The sequence below is a fragment of the Narcine bancroftii genome, chromosome 3, assembly GCF_036971445.1.
Source record: "Narcine bancroftii isolate sNarBan1 chromosome 3, sNarBan1.hap1, whole genome shotgun sequence".
NCBI lineage: Eukaryota > Metazoa > Chordata > Chondrichthyes > Torpediniformes > Narcinidae > Narcine > Narcine bancroftii.
Genome location: NC_091471.1, coordinates 344,919,882 through 344,939,418, shown reverse-complemented (window position 1 = coordinate 344,939,418; position 19,537 = coordinate 344,919,882). Strand labels below are relative to the sequence as shown.

At 40.9% G+C, this 19,537-nt stretch overlaps 1 long non-coding RNA gene across 12 annotated transcripts in view; it reads right to left on the bottom strand.

The window, feature by feature from the left end:
- Nucleotides 1–19,537, bottom strand: part of LOC138759328 (uncharacterized) — a 189,310-nt gene that overhangs the window by 22,587 nt on the left and 147,186 nt on the right. Inside the window, exon 7 of one of the 12 annotated variants that reach the window (XR_011354740.1) lies at nt 18,707–18,773. The exons of 10 other annotated variants lie outside the window; for them this stretch is intronic. This is a non-coding gene — a long non-coding RNA (uncharacterized lncRNA). Of the gene's footprint in view, nt 1–18,706; nt 18,774–19,537 lie in introns of those variants that run through there. One more of the 12 variants, XR_011354749.1, reaches the window with a different exon arrangement.

The window sequence follows — 19,537 nt, the reverse complement described above, 5'->3', positions numbered from 1 at the left end:
ACATATTAACTGCTGACGAATCCCAGGGCCAGGAAGTAAACAAGCAATTGATTGAAATACAAAATGCAAAGGACCCAATTTAAAACAAGCTCCCAAATATACAGCAGTGGCCTGAGTTAGGCTAAGGACAATTGTCCCTTTCCAGCAACCATCCTATATTTTATGATGGCATTGTTCAAAGTTCAATTTTATTGTTAAAAAAAAATGGCAGCGGAGAGCAATGTTGATTCACTGCGGGCTACAGAAACCTCTACTGTCTATCCTCTTATTAAGACTAACAAAGTCAAATGCAATTTTGCTTTGTATTGAAGGAAGTTCAATTAAGAAAATAAGTATCTATCTCATGCTTCCTAGTTCAAAAATGGAGCTAATATCCTAAATTTTCAGCCCATCACCAATAATTGAATGATTGGAAATTGTCACATTCAAGTGCCACAGAAATGACAAATACTGACTAGTAGAAAGTTATGGATAAAAACATTAGAACTTGACATAGAAAGTCCTTAGAAAAATAAAATGAAAAGGATACATTTTTGGCTGGAAGCTATCACAATTCTTGAATTCCTTTTGCAGTGTTGACATTGTCCTTCTTTCAATATTTCCCATCTTCATTCTCCCATTCCTCTCTTTGCTAATTTGATTTACTACATCCATTCCTGATCTTATTCTCAACTTGAAAAGTAATTTGATGGTGTTTTTCACTTTTACCCATCCTTCATTCTTTATGCGACCTGTATTTAATTCTTGACTGCATAGTTCTCTCTCTCTCTCTCTCTCTCTCTCTCTCTCTCTCTCTCACTCCTGTCCCACAGCAATGAATTTCTAATGAGTTACTACATATCCACAGATTTTCCAGGGTTCCTGGATTAAGTCTCTTTGACCCACAGTCATTTCTTCCTTTTCAGATGCTCCTAGGCCTGCTGCATAATAATATTTCCATAGATACCTCGTGGCAAAATAAAATTGAATTTTTTTTAATCGTAACACAGAAGAAAAGTGCAGTGATTTAATTATGAGAAGAATGCCCTCAATTTCAAAAAGATATTTTGATTTTGAGGTTCCCAGTTTTCCAGACTATTTGATGATGTCATTGAAATACTTTTGTGATTTTTTTTTTATGTGTTGCAGTTTTATGTATTCAACACAATTCTGTTGGAATTCTGTCCTCTTGGAGACAGGATTTATGAATTAAGTCCATTTGCTTGGCACCTCAATGTATTATTCATCGATATTTTGAAAGGTGAATAATTTATATTGCTGCCGACACCTACCTCTAGGTGATCATTTTGGAAATTTAATCATTAGTTACTTTGTAACTCACACCTGATCTCCTGTAGCCAAGTATGAATAATAGATAAATAAATACACCTAAGTACAGCTACTGCTTTGTTATACAGTGCATATTAGTATTTAATAGTAAGACAGAATTGGGGGGAAAAAAAACAGATTTGACACAAATGGTTTCCAGCTGATAGATGTAAGTCTTATGTAGTAAACTGCTTCCACATGCTTTGTATTTGGTTGAGTATAGCTTCAGCTGAATTTTCTCTCCTACTGTGCTGGAAAGACAAGCACTCATCATTAGGCATGATTCCACTTGGCCAAGTGGATGAACAGGAGAGCATTTCTGTCCCGAGGTTCTGGCTTTGACACATACATGGATTTAAGATGGAAAATAAGGTTGGTCCTTTGGTCATTTAAGTTGCCATTTCAATTAAATTTTAAATTTAGAGATACAGCACGATAACAGGCCCTTTCGGCCCACAAGCCCGTGCTGCCCAATTCCACCCAATTGATCTATAGCCCCCGGTACGTCTTGAAGGGTGGGAGGGAACCCAGCGCACTGGGAAGAAATTCACACAGGCACAGGAAGAATGTACAGATTCCTTACGGACAGCGCCGGATTAGAACCCCGGTGTAGGTCGCTGGCATGATAACACCATTGTGCTTTTCTTTGGCTTGGCTTCGCGGACGAAGATTTATGGAGGGGGTAAAAAGTCCACGTCAGCTGCAGGCTCGTTTGTGGCTGACCAGTCCGATGCGGGACAGGCAGACACGATTGCAGCGGTTGCAAGGGAAAATTGGTTGGTTGGGGTTGGGTGTTGGGTTTTTCCTCCTTTGCCTTTTGTCAGTGAGGTGGGCTCTGCGGTCTTCTTCAAAGGAGGCTGCTGCCCGCCAAACTGTGAGGCGCCAAGATGCACGGTTTGAGGCGTTATCAGCCCACTGGCGGTGGTCAATGTGGCAGGCACCAAGAGATTTCTTTAGGCAGTCCTTGTACCTTTTCTTTGGTGCACCTCTGTCACGGTGGCCAGTGGAGAGCTCGCCATATAATACGATCTTGGGAAGGCGATGGTCCTCCATTCTGGAGACGTGACCCATCCAGCGCAGCTGGATCTTCAGCAGCGTGGACTCGATGCTGTCGACCTCTGCCATCCTGTCCTCTACACTAACCATGGGGCCCAGTTGTGAAATAATTTTATACAGAAGCATTCAAAAATTATTAAAATAATTTCATTTCACAGGGATGAATATTCTCAGAAACTTGGTTGGTATAAAAGTTGACTTATAAATTCATCAATTCATTAAACTGAGACGTGACTGAGATGTCACAGTGCTCAACCATTCACTCTGATTAGTTGATCTATTTCAGTACAGGAAGCGAAAACATCCTGTGAATATGAGAATTGTACGCAATAAAATTAAATTTTAAATTTAGATATACAGCACAATAAGAGCACACGAGTCCATGCCGCCCAATTACACCTAATTGACCTACAACCCTTCATATGTTATAAAGGGCGGAAGGAAACTGGAGCACCTGGAAGAAATCCATGCAGACATAGGGAGAACATGCAAGCTCCTCTCATTATGCCTGAAACAATTAGTTGTTGGACATGAGAAATTAAAGGGTTTCCATAAGAGAGTAGCAGCTAATGGAGTTCCACCAGTCCTTATTCAATCTTGATCTTTGGGATTTTGTGTGGAGTGTTCATATTTTCCCTACGACTATGGGGACCTTTTTTGGGGTTCTCATCAAACACACCTACTTGAAGAAATACACCTTACAATGTGATCGACCACAAAATTGCCTCTCCCACCCACCCCATCTGAAGTTAGCACCAGTTTTATCACAACGGTGAAATACTAATTTCTACTATAAGCAATTTGAATGAAAAGACAGGCTTTTTGCACTTCTTCTCTCTATTTATAATCTCAAAAACGTGAATATCAAAAAAATGCTTTCCATTGGTTATCTCTTTGTGAGCTGCCTAACTCAAGGGAACCAGAGTGAAAATTATCTATAGACCTCTACTTCCAGTACCAAATTCCTAATTGCTGCAGTTCGCATATGGTATCCAGCTCTATCATTTGGAGGTAGACATCATTTTGGCACCTCAAGCATGAGGGAAAAGATTATTCAGAGAAAAGTGCCAACAGTAAATCAGAGCTCACTGTTAAAATTACTCAATGGGCTGAATGAAAGCTTCTTAGAAAAAAAAAATATTGCATTTATACATTCTATGGGTGGAAACTATTCACCATGAATGTAGAACTGACTCCCTACTCCTCAGAAGTCACTGTTCAATAGGATTAGTTGGTTTCCGAGTTGTTGTCACTTGATATCCAGATGTTAAGGTTCTTTTTTCTAACCTTGCTAAATGGAAAGGGTTTTGACCATATGGTCCTTTTTTTAAATTTTTTTCTTTTGCAATTGTATCCTGAAATATAACTGTACGGTTTAATTTTGTATAATTCTAAATTTCAATAAAAATGTTTTGAAAAGGAAACTATTCATTGGCTTGAAGTATAAGCCTGTGAGGTCCAGAACTCTACTACCCTCTGGACAAAATCAATTCTTCTAATCCTTTACCTTAAATCTTGTTATTGATTTCTTTCAAAGCAATAAATCCCACCTGTGTTCCAAATGTTAGACACGGTTAGAGTAGTGGTAAGCGCAGCACTGCTAAATAGCCAGCAAATGGAGTTCAAATCTGGTGCTGTCTGTAAGGAGTTTGTACGTTCTCCCCATGTCTACGTGGGTTTCTCCAGGTGTTCTGGTTTCCGCCCACCCTTCAAAATGTACAGGGCTGTAGGTCAATTGGGTGGCACAGACTTGTGGGTCAAAAGAACCTGTAATCATGCTGTATGTCTAAATTTAAATTAATTTTTTAAAATTTAAAATAAGTTTCATCCACCCAATGCACAAAAGTGCTGGAGAAACTCAGCAACATCTATAGAAAGCTTCTCTTTCTATAGGAAGAAAGTTTACTTCCTACTGATGTTGCATGATCTGCTGAGTTTCTTCAGAATGTCTGCAGACTTTCCAAGGCTTATTTGCATCTAAAATTCCATATCCTAGTAATATCCTTAGAAATTTCTTCTCTACTCTTTCTTCCTCCATAATATCGTAAATACCTTGTGATGACTAGAATTGTACCTCAGCTTTTAGCTGAGGCCTAAGTGATGTAATCCTGTTGTATAAACTCTGTTTTGAGGGTCAGGTTAGAGATGTAATTCCATTTCTGAGGTCTATCACATCATAAGGTGCATTTCTTCAAGTAGGGGTAAATTTTGAACTCACATAAAATTTCAGCCACAAGTTGAATAATTCATTGTATTGCATGTTGTATTCTTTATTTGATACAGTCATTTATGCCTCAGCTGATATATTCCATTTATCTTTCTTAACCACTTTGTTGACCTAACTTCAGAGAACCTAATGATCTTTCGCCAACCAATTTTCCCCTGCAACCGCTGCAACCGTGTCTGCCTGTCCCGCATCGGACTTGTCAGCCACAAACGAGCCTGCAGCTGACGTGGACATTTACCCCCTCCATAAATCTTCGTCCGCGAAGCCAAGCCAAAGAATTTATCAATATTCCAATAATTATTGGAAATTCCTGTGCCTTGATTGCTCTGTCCAAATACATCACCTCACATTTCTCCAGAAAGAATTTTATGGGCTGTTTTTCAGTAAATTGACTTTTTACATTGTTAGAACATGAGCAAGTTGAATTCTATATTCTGTTAACACTTACACGTTTTCCAGGAAACAAAACGCAATTTTAAAAAGTGAATTCTGCGGCTATTTTCCGTTAAACTTACACAATTTAATTACAGACTGGGACCAAATAATATCCACAAAAGTTTTAAAAAGTCTGAGCTATTCCATGGAGCAAGGCAGTGTTAAAGTTCCAAAATAATACCATGATCTTAAAACTACCAGGAGGCACTCCTCCTTCCAAATTCCACTTGCACTTTTATTGATCCAAAATACATTATCACTGAGGTGGATTTGTTTAATTGTAATTTTTTTTCTCATAAGTTTAGTGGTGGTCTGACCATATTTTGAAGTGATGTGGTTCTAATTTGTGGGATACAAACTGCTTTGAACAGAGTTTGTTTACAGAGCAAAGAAATATTATTCCACATGGTTTGTGTCACTCATGAAGTATAATTAAAAACCCAATCCAGTGAAATAAAGATTAAGAGTTTGCTTTTTTTAAATGGTTCAAATTGTTGGTTAAAACTTCTTTATTCCATTTCAAAATACACAAGCAGATCAAATTCACAACCAGAAAGATATTTCTTTAAGTACCAAAGAGAAAAGATGCAATATTAGGTCACATACCCCTGCAATCCCTCTTCAACATTCAATAAGCTCAGGATGGATCTCATAACTCAAAGACCACCTACCCACCCTATCCATATCTCACATGTTTCCCTTAGTGTTTAAAAACCCAGGCAACTCAACATCCACAGCCTTTTGGGGATGAGAATTCAGAAGTTTACAAGCGTCTGAGTTAAAACCTGAAATGGCTGATACTTTATCCTGAGACTGCTCTCACCAAGCTCAAGCCACCACCCATTTTAGATTCCCTGCCTGAGGAAAGATAAACCTAAATTAGCTCTGAGAACAGTTTGATCTTGACAATGTTCTGATGAGCAGGCACACTCTCCCATGCCGTAAATGTTCTTGTGTTGGGTCCTGTTCCACCCTCCTTGGTGATGGGGTGAGGGGGGGAAACGTGTTTCTCCTCTGCTGGTGCCCTATGCCTGCTTTCGCCGAATCCACAATCGTTGATATCTGGGCTGCCAAGTGTGGGTGCCACCATCCGAGGTGCCGGGCTCCATTAATCTTCAATGTGCAAGGTAAAAATGCCATTGGCCCTGCTCTACAAGTACAGCTGGGCGAGAGAACCCAGTAGAGGAATGCTGGAACACCATGCCTCCACCCCATTCAACACCATCCTAGCTCCTCTCGGGTTTGCATCATTTTGGTGCCAAAATGTTAAAAATCCTCTTTTTCTTGCCACAGCACAGTTGGCGTAGCGGTTAGCGCAATGCCTTTACATCGCCAGTGATCGGGACTGGGATTCAAATCCCACACTATCTGTAAGGAGTTTGTACCTTCTCCCTGTGTCCACCTAGGTTTTGCCCAGGGGATCCAGTTTAATCCCACTATTGAAAACATACCGGGGATGTTGGTTAATATGGTGTAATATGGTGCACGGATTCATGGGCCAAAATGGCCTTTTACATGATATACAACTTTTGGCTGCCAAAAGGGAAACAAAGAGTCACCATGAGCATTGCATAGTGCCCCTAACAACAGGAAAAAGAGAAGAAAAAGAGAGTCCCTTCAAAGTCACTAGTGTCTGAGGATTTGCTTCCAGTGCTCCCTCAGCCTTTTCAGTCTCACAGCCTCCTGTTCAAACCAAGCTCTAAATCTAAACCTCCAATATGATCGAGAAGCTTTCAGTACCCGAGGCCGTTTGGGAACCCTTCTTTACCTCAGCACCCTCTCGAATCCCGCCTCCAAAACCTGGTTCCAATGGGCCAGTCTCCAGCAGCCCACAGCCTGTGTGGATCTTTCAGCCGCTGAGCCCCTCCCTGTAGGGTCATCTCCTATGCTTCACCTTCTTAATGGGGTCTGCACCCTCTGTGGTAGGCTGCCCATCACAGCCACTGTCATCTAGGGTACAGATGTGTGGTTGCAGGATTTAATTAAAAAACAACACCGTCTGCTCCTTTGATACTGTGATGCACTGTCGCGACAGTAAGCAGTCACAAGATTCAAAGACTGAACAACAGGCTTTATTCAGCTTAAAGTCTCTGCTGTAGCTAGCTGTGCTCTGCTCCCGAGTGACTGACCTCGAGAGGGGTCAGATGTGGCTTATATCCCGGGTGGATGATTGGCAACCAGCTGGGTGGGGTTTGGTCCATTCAGGTCGACTGATTGACAGCCAGCCAGGTGTTGTCTGTCCTCCAGTGATTTTCCTGCAGGTACAATGGTCAGCGCGGACATTGGCGACTTCAGGGGTTTCTACGAGGCTCTAAAGGCTGTGTACGGCCCCTCACCCCAAGTCCAAAGCCCGCTGCGCAGCTCAGACGGCAAAGTCCTCCTCAGCGACAAGATCTCCATCCTCAACCGATGGTCAGAACACTTCCAATCTCTTTTCAGTGCCAACCGCTCAGTCCAAGATTCCGCCCTGCTCCAGCTCCCTCAACAGCCCCTAAGGCTAGAGCTGGATGAGGTTCCCACCCTGGATGAGACATATAAGGCAATCGAACAACTGAAAAGTGGCAAAGCAGCAGGTATGGATGGAATCCCCCCAGAAGTCTGGAAGGCTGGCGGCAAAACTCTGCATGCCAAACTGCATGAGTTTTTCAAGCTTTGTTGGGACCAAGGTAAACTGCCTCAGGATCTTCGTGATGCCACCATCATCACCCTGTACAAAAACAAAGGCGAGAAATCAGACTGCTCAAACTACAGGGGAATCACGCTGCTCTCCATTGCAGGCAAAATCTTCGCTAGGATTCTACTAAATAGAATAATACCTAGTGTCGCCGAGAATATTCTCCCAGAATCACAGTGCGGCTTTCGCGCAAACAGAGGAACTACTGACATGGTCTTTGCCCTCAGACAGCTCCAAGAAAAGTGCAGAGAACAAAACAAAGGACTCTACATCACCTTTGTTGACCTCACCAAAGCCTTCGACACTGTGAGCAGGAAAGGGCTTTGGCAAATACTAGAGCGCATCGGATGTCCCCCAAAGTTCCTCAACATGATTATCCAACTGCACGAAAACCAACAAGGTCGGGTCAGATACAGCAATGAGCTCTCTGAACCCTTCTCCATTAACAATGGCGTGAAGCAAGGCTGTGTTCTCGCACCAACCCTCTTTTCAATCTTCTTCAGCATGATGCTGAACCAAGCCATGAAAGACCCCAACAATGAAGACGCAGTTTACATCCGGTACCGCACGGATGGCAGTCTCTTCAATCTGAGGCGCCTGCAAGCTCACACCAAGACACAAGAGAAACTTGTCCGTGAACTACTCTTTGCAGATGATGCCGCTTTAGTTGCCCATTCAGAGCCAGCTCTTCAGCGCTTGACGTCCTGCTTTGCGGAAACTGCCAAAATGTTTGGCCTGGAAGTCAGCCTGAAGAAAACTGAGGTCCTCCATCAGCCAGCTCCCCACCATGACTACCAGCCCCCCCACATTTCCATCGGGCACACAAAACTCAAAACGGTCAACCAGTTTACCTATCTCGGCTGCACCATTTCATCAGATGCAAGGATCGACAATGAGATAGACAACAGACTCGCCAAGGCAAATAGCGCCTTTGGAAGACTACACAAAAGAGTCTGGAAAAACAACCAACTGAAAAACCTCACAAAGATAAGCGTATACAGAGCCGTTGTCATACCCACACTCCTGTTCGGCTCCGAATCATGGGTCATCTACCGGCACCACCTACGGCTCCTAGAACGCTTCCACCAGCGTTGTCTCCGCTCCATCCTCAACATCCATTGGAGCGCTTACACCCCTAACGTTGAAGTACTCGAGATGGCAGAGGTCGACAGCATCGAGTCCACGCTGCTGAAGATCCAGCTGCGCTGGATGGGTCACGTCTCCAGAATGGAGGACCATCGCCTTCCCAAGATCCTGTTATATGGAGAGCTCTCCACTGGCCACCGTGACAGAGGTGCACCAAAGAAAAGGTACAAGGACTGCTAAAGAAATCTCTTGGTGCCTGCCACATTGACCACCGCCAGTGGGCTGATAACGCCTCAAACCGTGCATCTTGGCGCCTCACAGTTTGGCGGGCAGCAACCTCCTTTGAAGAAGACTGCAGAGCCCACCTCACTGACAAAAGGCAAAGGAGGAAAAACCCAACACCCAACCCCAACCAACCAATTTTCCCTTGCAACCGCTGCAATCGTGTCTGCCTGTCCCGCATCGGACTTGTCAGCCACAAACGAGCCTGCAGCTGACGTGGACTTTTTACCCCCTCCATAAATCTTCGTCCGCGAAGCCAAGCCAAAGAGAAGACAATGGTCTCCCCTGCAGTAGGCTAGTAGTGTATCACCACAGATACCTGCATGGAATTATCGTGCAAATACTCCTGCTACTAACTAATTCAGTTTTACATTGTCTGAGAAATTTTCTTATTTTTTTCATTTCACTGTCATTTGCTCTAAATTGTTCTCTGGAACATCTTATCCCATTTATTTTGTTTCCTTTTCCTCTACACGTCCTTTTGAAATTGAAGAATGACATCAAATAAATGCTGTTACTGAATTGGCCTTGAGCTGTTTTCTTCTATTCCTTTGGCCACTGAGTAGCTTTCTGTCTCATGGATGGTAATCCCTTCATCTAGGTTTCTATCAATTAGAAGGAAGGTCACCATGCAATCTTGTTTTAAATGAGCAGCCGCTCTGCATGAGATCATCCAAATATTGATGGACCTTATTGCCAAAGTTGGTCAATTTTTAAGTTGAGGAAAGCCATTGGTCGGACAATTCCAATGAATTAATTTGAGTATATGTCCAATTAACCAGGTTTCATGTATCCCAGGTTTTCCCAATCTGAGAAGATGATTGTGAAGTAAAACTTTAATCCTATGTAAGAAGCCTGTATTGAAGGATGGCAGCTGTTTTCTTACATTTCAGCGAATATAATGACCCTCCCTTTTGGCAGCGAATACCGTCCTGTTGTAATTCAGGTGCTGATAATGAAGCATTACAACAGAAACGCACTCATTTGCAGGGAACAAAACCATAAAATGCCAAAATGGGTTGAGCGAATGAGCTGAGTTTAAAAAGATAACCGATTTATAATGATTAATAATTTGATCATGGTGGCCTTTACTCAAAGCACTGATGTGGTTTGAAGTTTGGTCGCAGTAATTAGCAGAGAGAGAGAGGAACAGAAAAACATTCTCCATAATTCACTTTTTTTTAGTCTCACATTTCTAAATTGCTCAGCCCGTGATAAACAGTTGGCATGCAGAATTTTTATTGTTCTATTTTTCACCTGAATAAAACGACATGACCTTGCCCAAGACATTGCTGCATGATTATTACTTGGTCGATCGGTAGTTCCTGAAGTGCACGTGGCTAAGTGCTGTAATGATGGCTTATTCTTTCATCAAAACAGATGGATGAGTGAAAGGGTTGAAATCCAAGTCATGCACATTTCTCTCAGATGTGACCTGATCCAATGTATCATTAATAAGCAATCACTGTACACTTTAACAAATGAACAGGAAAACTAAAAGTTCATTTCTATGAACCTTGTAGATAGTCTAGTGGGTGAAACTGTTCTATCAGGCCCCTTTTTCACCTTGTTAATAAATTCTGGCTTGCTCTGCAGCCCAAAGTCACTTTTCTTTCAAGCTACTGGGAAATTGCATTCAGGAGTGATCATTCAACCCTGAGAATGATTCACTTGTTATGCATACCTACTTCACCAAGGCAACGTGGGAATGGCTTCCATCATCCTGCCCATTGTTTTACTATTAACATCAATCCTTTTGTTGGCCCACTAATAAGGGTTAATAGAGTCGAAAGGGATAGTTGGTATATTCAAAAGCAAAAGCTAAACAGATGTTCCTACTTACACGGAAAGGCTATGACCGTGTGACGTGATTGTGTACCGTAAGTCCATCACTTGATCCTTTATCGCCAAGAGCCTGTCATTGTATAGCCTGTCCTGGAAAGTCTTGTGACAACAATAATGAATGGAGAGCAAGAATGTCACAAACATCTGATAAAGGCTGTACATTAAAGCCCTGATTGACTTGCCACATTACAAATACACTGAGAGATCCAGTAAGCCAATGGGAAATGCAACCTGACAATGTTTATTCAGCATCTTTAAAGCATTGGTGCCTATTACCTGTGATTCATCAACTGTGTAAAAGCAGTTTTTTTTCTAAAACCCACAGCTTCTACATTGTTAGACCAAAAAAAAATCAAAATCACCAAATCTATCAGCTGCTTTACTGCAATTTGAATTCTTTTCACTCTTTGCCCCCTGAAAAAGATTCCACAATGTTCTGCCATAAAGCCATGGTTCCAAAATCCTTCTCACACATAGCATGAGCATATTATTTAGAGTGGCATCTTGTTACTGTAACTAAATGGCATCAGAACGTCTGTTTCTCAGATAAATTAAGACTCACTGTTCCTGCCTGCATTATACAAGCAATGTCATTCATTTCTCATTACCCTTTCAGCCAAAACACAACGCTCTGCATTTCTCTATATTAAATTTCATCTGCCACATATCTGCATTCTATTTGTCATTTTACGCTGTATTGAAGTAAATTCTTGTTGCACCCAGAAGTTTAGAAACATTGGGAAACTCTGTATTCTAATATCCAAATCATTTATGTATATATCAAACAATCCAACAATTGTTGTACTAACTTTTGGAGAATGCTCTGACCCACCATTCTTCTCTCAGAAAAATGGGCATTTATCTCAAACATTTTTTTTGTGCTACCTGAGGCTGACCCTACCATTCTACGAGCATCAGGTTTGAGGTGTGAACAGAAGCCCAATTCGTTCACAAGAACTCACATAAGACGAAAAATGCTATTAAAAAGTTGCTTCTGAAGAAAATTTCAACTGGAAATGAAATTTTCTACAAAGAAAAAGAATGTGCTTTCACTGTATGTGGCCCACCTAATTTCCTATCCCACAGCACAATGGAAGACCAAACACTCTGTGCAGTGAACAGTTGATTTGATAATGTTCCTTTCACAATACCCTCAAAGAGTCCATTTAAAAAACACAAAAAAATACATTTAAAGTCTTAGAATTTGTTTGCTGTGATAAGTACATTGGCATTAAATCATCCAATAGTTTTAACGAAACAGTCATAATATTGAAAATCAAATTATTTTCAATCATTTAGAAGAAGAAAGTACAAAACTGCTTTTGCCTACAGACGTAATCATTCTGGATCCATAAATCACCGTGAATGAATATTAAACAGAGCACCTCAACAAACACACATTTGGTGTCTCCCCTGTCAGTGGAATTACTTTTGCTCATTAGCAGAAGTGTGCTTTTTACAGCCTGCTCATTAAGTTGAGAAAATGCAGTTTATATTGTGTCCCAGATTTTAGATTTATCACTGAGTATTTCAAGCACCAACAAGCACTGGAGACCAGTGTTTTTAAGTGTGCTTCACAATTTACTGCTAGTTCACTACACAGAACCAAGGATCTCACAGTTGCATAAAAACAGTTAAAAGCCAAATAATGGAAATTGTATTTTTTGTAAAAAACTGAAAATGCTTGACATTTATGTGTGTGTGTGTGTGTGTGTGTGTGTGTGTGTGTGTGTGTGTGTGTGTATGTGCGTGTGCGTGTGTGTGTGTGTGTATGTGTGTGTGTGTGTGTGTGTGTGTGTGTGTATGTGTGTGTGTGTATGTGCGTGTGTGTGTGTGTGTGTGTGTGTATGTGTGTGTGTGTGTGTGTGTGTGTGTGTGTGTGTATGTGTGTGATGTCTGGATGTGTGCTTGCATGTTTTTGCACTGAGGACTGGAGAACACTGTTTTATCGGATTGTACTTGTACAATCAGACAATAATAAACGAACTTGAGGTCAAGTGAAACTTGTGGAGAGATAGAAAAATATTTAGCTTTTCAGCTCAATTACTTTGCATTGGAACACAGAAATAAACCATATTTAAAGTTGCAGAGAAAGAAGGCAGAGTAGAGGGCATGAAATAGACTCATGATATACTGGTGGTGGGTGCTGAAGGGGCTGGGATAGATTGGTGAAATCTACATTTCATTATTCACCTGTGAATTCCATTATTCACCCTGGGGGAGATGTAAATAATAAGATATTGTCTATTTATTTTCCTGTAATAAAACATATATGTAATATTTCACAAAATTGACTTTAGTCTGCTATAAGGCAGATTTTCCATTAGTATTAGCATTGTCCAGTGTCCCTTACAGCCAGAGAAAGGGAAGCAAAAGAGGGTCCCCTCAGAGTCATTGAGTGTCCATGGATTCACCTCCAACTCTCCCACAGCCTCAGCAGTTGCACAAGATTTCAATTCTGTTCAAACATTGGTGACCTGAGCCCAGATCCAAACCTTCGACATGATGGGGAAGCCATCAGTGACTAGAGCCCTCCACGTGCTCTCCCTGCCGTCAGCGTCCTCTCGAATCCCAGTTCCGAAACCTGGTTCTCATCAGCCAGTCTACAGCAGCCCCCAGCCTTGAGTAGGTCCTTTGACCTCAAATTGGCAAAGCCTTCAGCCTGTGTGAGTTCCTCACCCACCAGTCACCCAACAGCTTACCTTCTGTGGGTGTCCTTCAGCCCGAGGGCCCCTCACTGGTCCGCCAACATGGTCACTGTCCTTTAGGTCATCTTCCCTGCTGAGAGGAGACCAACCCTAGTGCTAATGAAAAATGAAATAAGCAGAAGAGAGAAAAAAGCAAAGCAGGAAATGTGAAATAGAAACTGTTAGAAGTCTGGTTATTTGAAATTGTTGAATCGAGTGTGGAATCTCATCTGCCAAGATTGATGATGTTTATGTTCTGCAATCTTACTTTAAGCTTCAAGGAGACCATGGAGGAGTTGGAGGGGGGGGGAAGAGAGAGAGAGGTGGGGAGATATAGAGAGAGAGGTCAGAGGATGAATAGGATTAGAAAATAAAGAGACAAATGAATTGAAACTCAGTCTTTTTTGCCCCATTGTAGGGAAGACTACATTCTTAGCATTAATATCATGCATTCCATTGGAAGAAGCTGGAAACAGCTGGAAGCAGTACTTGGCTCACTGTATAGTATTGCAGATCATGCATTTGTCATGAGAAGTAGAGTAGAGTTGACGAAGTGAATCACAGACCTGCTTGTGCTCCTTCCAATATGAAGCATGACAAATTAACCGCCACCTGTGCAGATGAAGTTCAAATTCAAGTTTATTATCATCAGACTGTACATACAAAACCAGAAGAAACAGAACCACACCTGGCAGTCCTGATTTTGATGCTCCTGTACCTCCTTCTTGAAGGCTACTGGAATTGGACGAAGGGAGTGAGTTATGGTCTAGATCAATGTGGCAGTTGTCAATGAGATTAATGATCTCCAGAGGAAGAGAATAACAAATACAAGAGGGATAAAAAGCCCTGCTGCCTGAAAACAGATATCCTAACTCTCCAGGAATTTAGTTGTATTGAAGCCAATCCTAGAGAACTACAAGGGTTGCATGAGTCAGTCAAATAAAAATATATTTAACCCTAGTAATCAAGTTTTTCAGTTGGAAACATATCCTATCAGTGGTTTTCAAACTTTTTTATTTCCACTCACATACCACCTTAAGTAATCCCTATGCCAGAGGTGCTCTGTGATTAGTAAAGGATTGCTTAAGGTGGTATATGAGTGGGAAAAAGAGGTTAAGAATCCCTGCTCTAGACCCAGTTGTTGCTGAAATATTTTGCTTGAGAAAAATTGTCATTGGCCCATTTCCTTTGGAGTTATGAAACCGTGCACATAACAAGTCAATGAGGTACGATTAAACAGTGGTTTTCAAACTTTTTCTTTCCACTCACATTATGCCACCTTAATGAATCCCTTACTAATCACAGAGCACCTATGACATAGGGATTACTTTAGGTGGTATGGAAGTGGAAAGAAAAAAGTTTGAAATCCTCTGCCCTACACAAATAATGACTTCATCTAAATTTCAGCCTCAGTTTTCAGAATGGAACAAAAAAAAATTCAGGAATCTTTCACAAATTAATTAACCTCCGACGGAGCAGTTGTGCATTTCCCACATTCTTAGTCTTGATGGAAATTAATTCTGAGCAAATTTTAACTCTAGTCCCAAGCTCGATACAAAGTGCCAGTTGTGTTCCCCTTCTGGGCTTAAGTTTTGAAGGATCTGTCACCGATACACTCTACCCCCATGAACCATCGATTAAAGCAGTTTCATTATAATTAACTAATGACAGCACATAACTTATTGAAGATCAGTAACAATTTACTGTAATGAGACCTCAATATGTCAACCATCAGTTACAGATCTACTTCATAATTTGCTGCCTTAATAACAGGTGGTGAAAATTTAATATCTGCTCACCTGCAAAAATAGCTTTTTTTTTTGTCAATAGTTTGAATCAGATCAGGGACAATGGTATCAAATTTGAAATACTGCCAAGGACATTAAAGCACAAATGTTTCTTGCTCTATCTTGTCATAGATACTCCTGGAATCTGAGATGAACTCTCCAGGATAATAGAATTGCAAAAGAACATTTTTTAACTTGGTGATGGATTTTAATGTCTCTGGGGAGACTTCTAAGTTAATTTATATAAAATTGGTCACCTTAATATTTCATAAGTCCAGGCATTCAGAATTACAAGTTGATACAATAAGTTAGGAGAATTCAAAACTACTGAATTCTTATCACAAATACATTTTAACTGTTTTACCTGAGATATTCTGGTCAACTCGGAAAGTTGTGAAAATGCACACAGTTAAATGCTTAAAACTCTCATATTTTGGGATGAAGGGTGTTATTCAATTTGTAAACCCCACTCCTCCTCCCATTAAAATGTAATTCTTGTGATTGATAGATTCTGTGCCCACTAAAGGAGGAACAGACTGCGTCCTAAAGTTCAAAGTCAAATACGAACCTGAGCACTTGTTACTATCCTCCACCAGAAGTGTCAAGTATCAGGCATGGAGGTTACCACAGAAGCTAGTCTTCCTCCAATTTAATTCAATCCATGTTATAAAGGCACACCTATGAACACTGGATGTGGCAAATGCAAAGGGCCTTAACAACGTTCTAGCTGTGGTATTGAAGATATGTTACAAAATGAATTGCTTCCAGTAGACTTCCGGTTTCTATTAGATTTGATGGACTAATTAGGTCTATTTCTAAGGAAATATATGGAAAAAAATAACTGAAGTTCAGCCCTCCTTGCATCTTTATCACAACCCTTTTCCATCTTTGATTGGTCCTTTTTTTTAAAGTCTTAATATTTTGCTCAGTCATTATGAAAGTGAATCAGATTGCTGTAAATGTTAAAAACACACTCCTCCAGCAGCCGATTTAGTGCTCTTAAACAAGATCCTTCGAAGGTTCTAAACCAGAACAGAGATATCTACTTCTTTCATACTGAGATCAGAGACAAACAATAACTCTAAAGTAAACAAAAAAAGTGTTGTTTATTCTCTTTGAAATGGTTGTAAATAGAAGAGGGAAGTAGAATTGTGGTAGAAATACAGGTGTGAACTTAGTCACAATAAGAACTGCCTACTCTATTTTTCAACCTCTCATTCCTGCAATCGGAGGTTCCCACCGGCTTCAAAAGGGCATCAGTCATCCCAGTACCCAAGAAAAGTAGTGCGAGGTGTTTCAACAACTACCGCCCTGTAGCACTAACTTCAACTGTGATAAAATGCTTCGAGAATCTGGTCATGGCCAGAATTAACACGTACCTAAGTAAAGATCTAAACCCATTACAATTGGCCTATCGTCACAATTGCTGGCTCTCCACTCAGCTCTGGATCACCTCAAAAGCAGCAAATCATACATATAGCTGCTCTTCATAGACTACAGCCCAACCTTCAATACCATTATTCCTTCAGTGCTGATCAAAAAAGCTACATCTCTACAACTCGATCCGTCTTTCTCATCAGAAGAATTGAAAACAACGTCTCCTTCTCACTGATCATCAATACTAGTGCACACCAAGGATGCGTGCTTAGTCCACTGCTTTACTCGTTATACACCCTTGACTATGTGGCCATGCACAATTCCAAAGCCATCTATAACTTTGCCAATGACACCACAGTTATCGGCAGAATCACAAACGGCAATGAGGAAGTGTACAAGAGGAAGAAAGATCAGTTTGTTGAATGGTGTAATGACAACCTTGTTCTCAACATCAGCAAAACCAAGGAGATGATTGTGGACTTCAGGAGGAAATTAGGGGAACACGACCCAGTCCTCATTGAGTGCTCGTGAGTGGAGATGGTCAAGATCTTCAAATTCTTAGATGTCAACATCTCTGAGGATCTATTCTGGAGCTTCCATGTTGGTGCAATCATAAAGAAGGCTCGCCAGTGGCTATACTTTGTGAGGCGTCTGAGGTGGTTCGGTTTGTTACCGAAGACTCTCATAAACTTCTACAGGTGGACCGTGGAGAGCATTCACTGCCTGGTATAGAGGCGCCATCTCTCAGGACAAGAATAGACTCCAGAGGGTTGTTTACTCGGCCTGCGACATCACAGGCACCGGACTTCACTCCATCAAGGACGTCTCTACACGAGGCGATGTCTTAAAAAAGGAGTCACTCTCCTCAAAGACACCTCACCACCCAGGCCATGCCCTCTTCACTCTGCTACCATTGGGGAGAAGAAGGTACAGGAGCCTAAAGAGGAGCACTCAATGGCACAAGGACAGCTTCTTCCCCACTACCATCAGGCTCCTGAAGCCAAAGACATGGCCTCACTTTTTATGCACTCTCTCTGTAATTATTATTATTTTATTTTTATAAGATGCCCCAAAACACCGAATTTCATGACTTGTTCATGACAATAAATCCTGATTCTGATTCTGACCCTACCTCTTGTGACAAAGATAATCCTGCATATTGGCATGAACAATGGAAACTGGAAATGCACAACTTTTAAAGTACAAAACAATTCAACACTTAAAAAAATACACTTTTCCAAAATTCCTATGCAGGCAGAGGAATGAAAACTGCTATCAACTTGCATTTGCCATTTAAGTCTTGACTCAACTGAAATTCGTGGTACACTCTGATTCTTATAGACTGGAAGGCTCTTAATGAGGGAGCCTCTCAGGAAAGAGATCACTTTGTCTCCAAGAGCAATCAAATGTTTATAAATACTTGGTGGGATTAAAAACATGAAAGTTCATCATCTCTAAACATAATTGGGAGCAATTTCAGGCTTTAATCGTGTCAAGAAGCATTAAAGGGACAATAAACACTGCTTCAGGTGGGTCTGATACCGTTTAAACCTGAATGAAAACACACATATTGAGCCGTACTTGTGGCCAATGCCCTTCCTGATGTGAATGAAGTGATCAGTTTCCCCAAAATGGAATGCATTTGGGATTTGCTCTGGCTTTAGCTGAATTTCGTCTAACCCCCTAACCCTAGGTCAGATCAAGGTGTCTCTCACCATTAAAGATATATCCAGAAATCTGCATCGTGGCAAAACAAACATTAAAAAAGTCATAACATGTATCGGACAGCTATACAAAATGATATTTTTGTTTCTTGTTTCATCCAGGCCTCCTGTAACCTTGTACTATGCATACGGATCAAAAACACCACTCAGTTCAAAAAGAAAACTATTTTATTTGAACAAATCTCACCAATTTAGTATTTAGCAACTCACTTATTCAGAGCATTCAAGTTAATGAATCAGGGTAGATTCCTCAGAAGTGTCTTCTCACATATGAGATGGTTGGTTCTGTAAACAAAACTGACAACTAAAGTATCAGATGAAAAAAAAAGGAAGCATTTAGCCTCCAACAGAGTACACTGCAACTTCAAATAATTGTCAAAGCTCTATTGAGTCAGGCTACTTGTCTTTTAGGGCTCAATTACTTAGTCCATTTTCTAAGGTTAAATGCCCTGAAAAGATTTTGAGTGCAGGATAATGCATTTGTGTTTAGTCTTGGGCTTTGAGCAATTTAAATTACAGGCATTTAACCCAACTGATTTGATGACTGCAGGAAACACGAGGGATATGTCTTGAGGTCAATAATGTATGTTAAAGCCTCTTTAATATACAATGGACTGTGAATGATAAGTGGTGCAGAGACCTCAAGTAGGCCATAACTGCATCATCCTTGAATTCAAGATTGCTACTGCAAAATGCCAGACAATCTGGGCAACTGTTTTTTCCAAAACTTATTTGGAACCTTTTAAGTCATAATTCAAAAAGAGACTGAGGGTCTTGAATATCCAACTACATAGCAAGTCACTCAAAGGATTAAAAATCAACACAGATTTGTGGCTTCGATTGTCGGCCTATAGCTTACATTACCAAGAGAAGCATTGGTGTCTCAAGGAACCAGCAGGAGATGTACAATGAATTGATGGGTCAGATCCCTTGCCTGAGATGCTCTCTTGAGATTGTTATTACAGAGGTTCGGTGTTTTGCCGTAAGGAGCAGAAGTGTGGGAATCACAATGGGAAAATATTTTATTTTACAAACTCAAGTTCAATTGC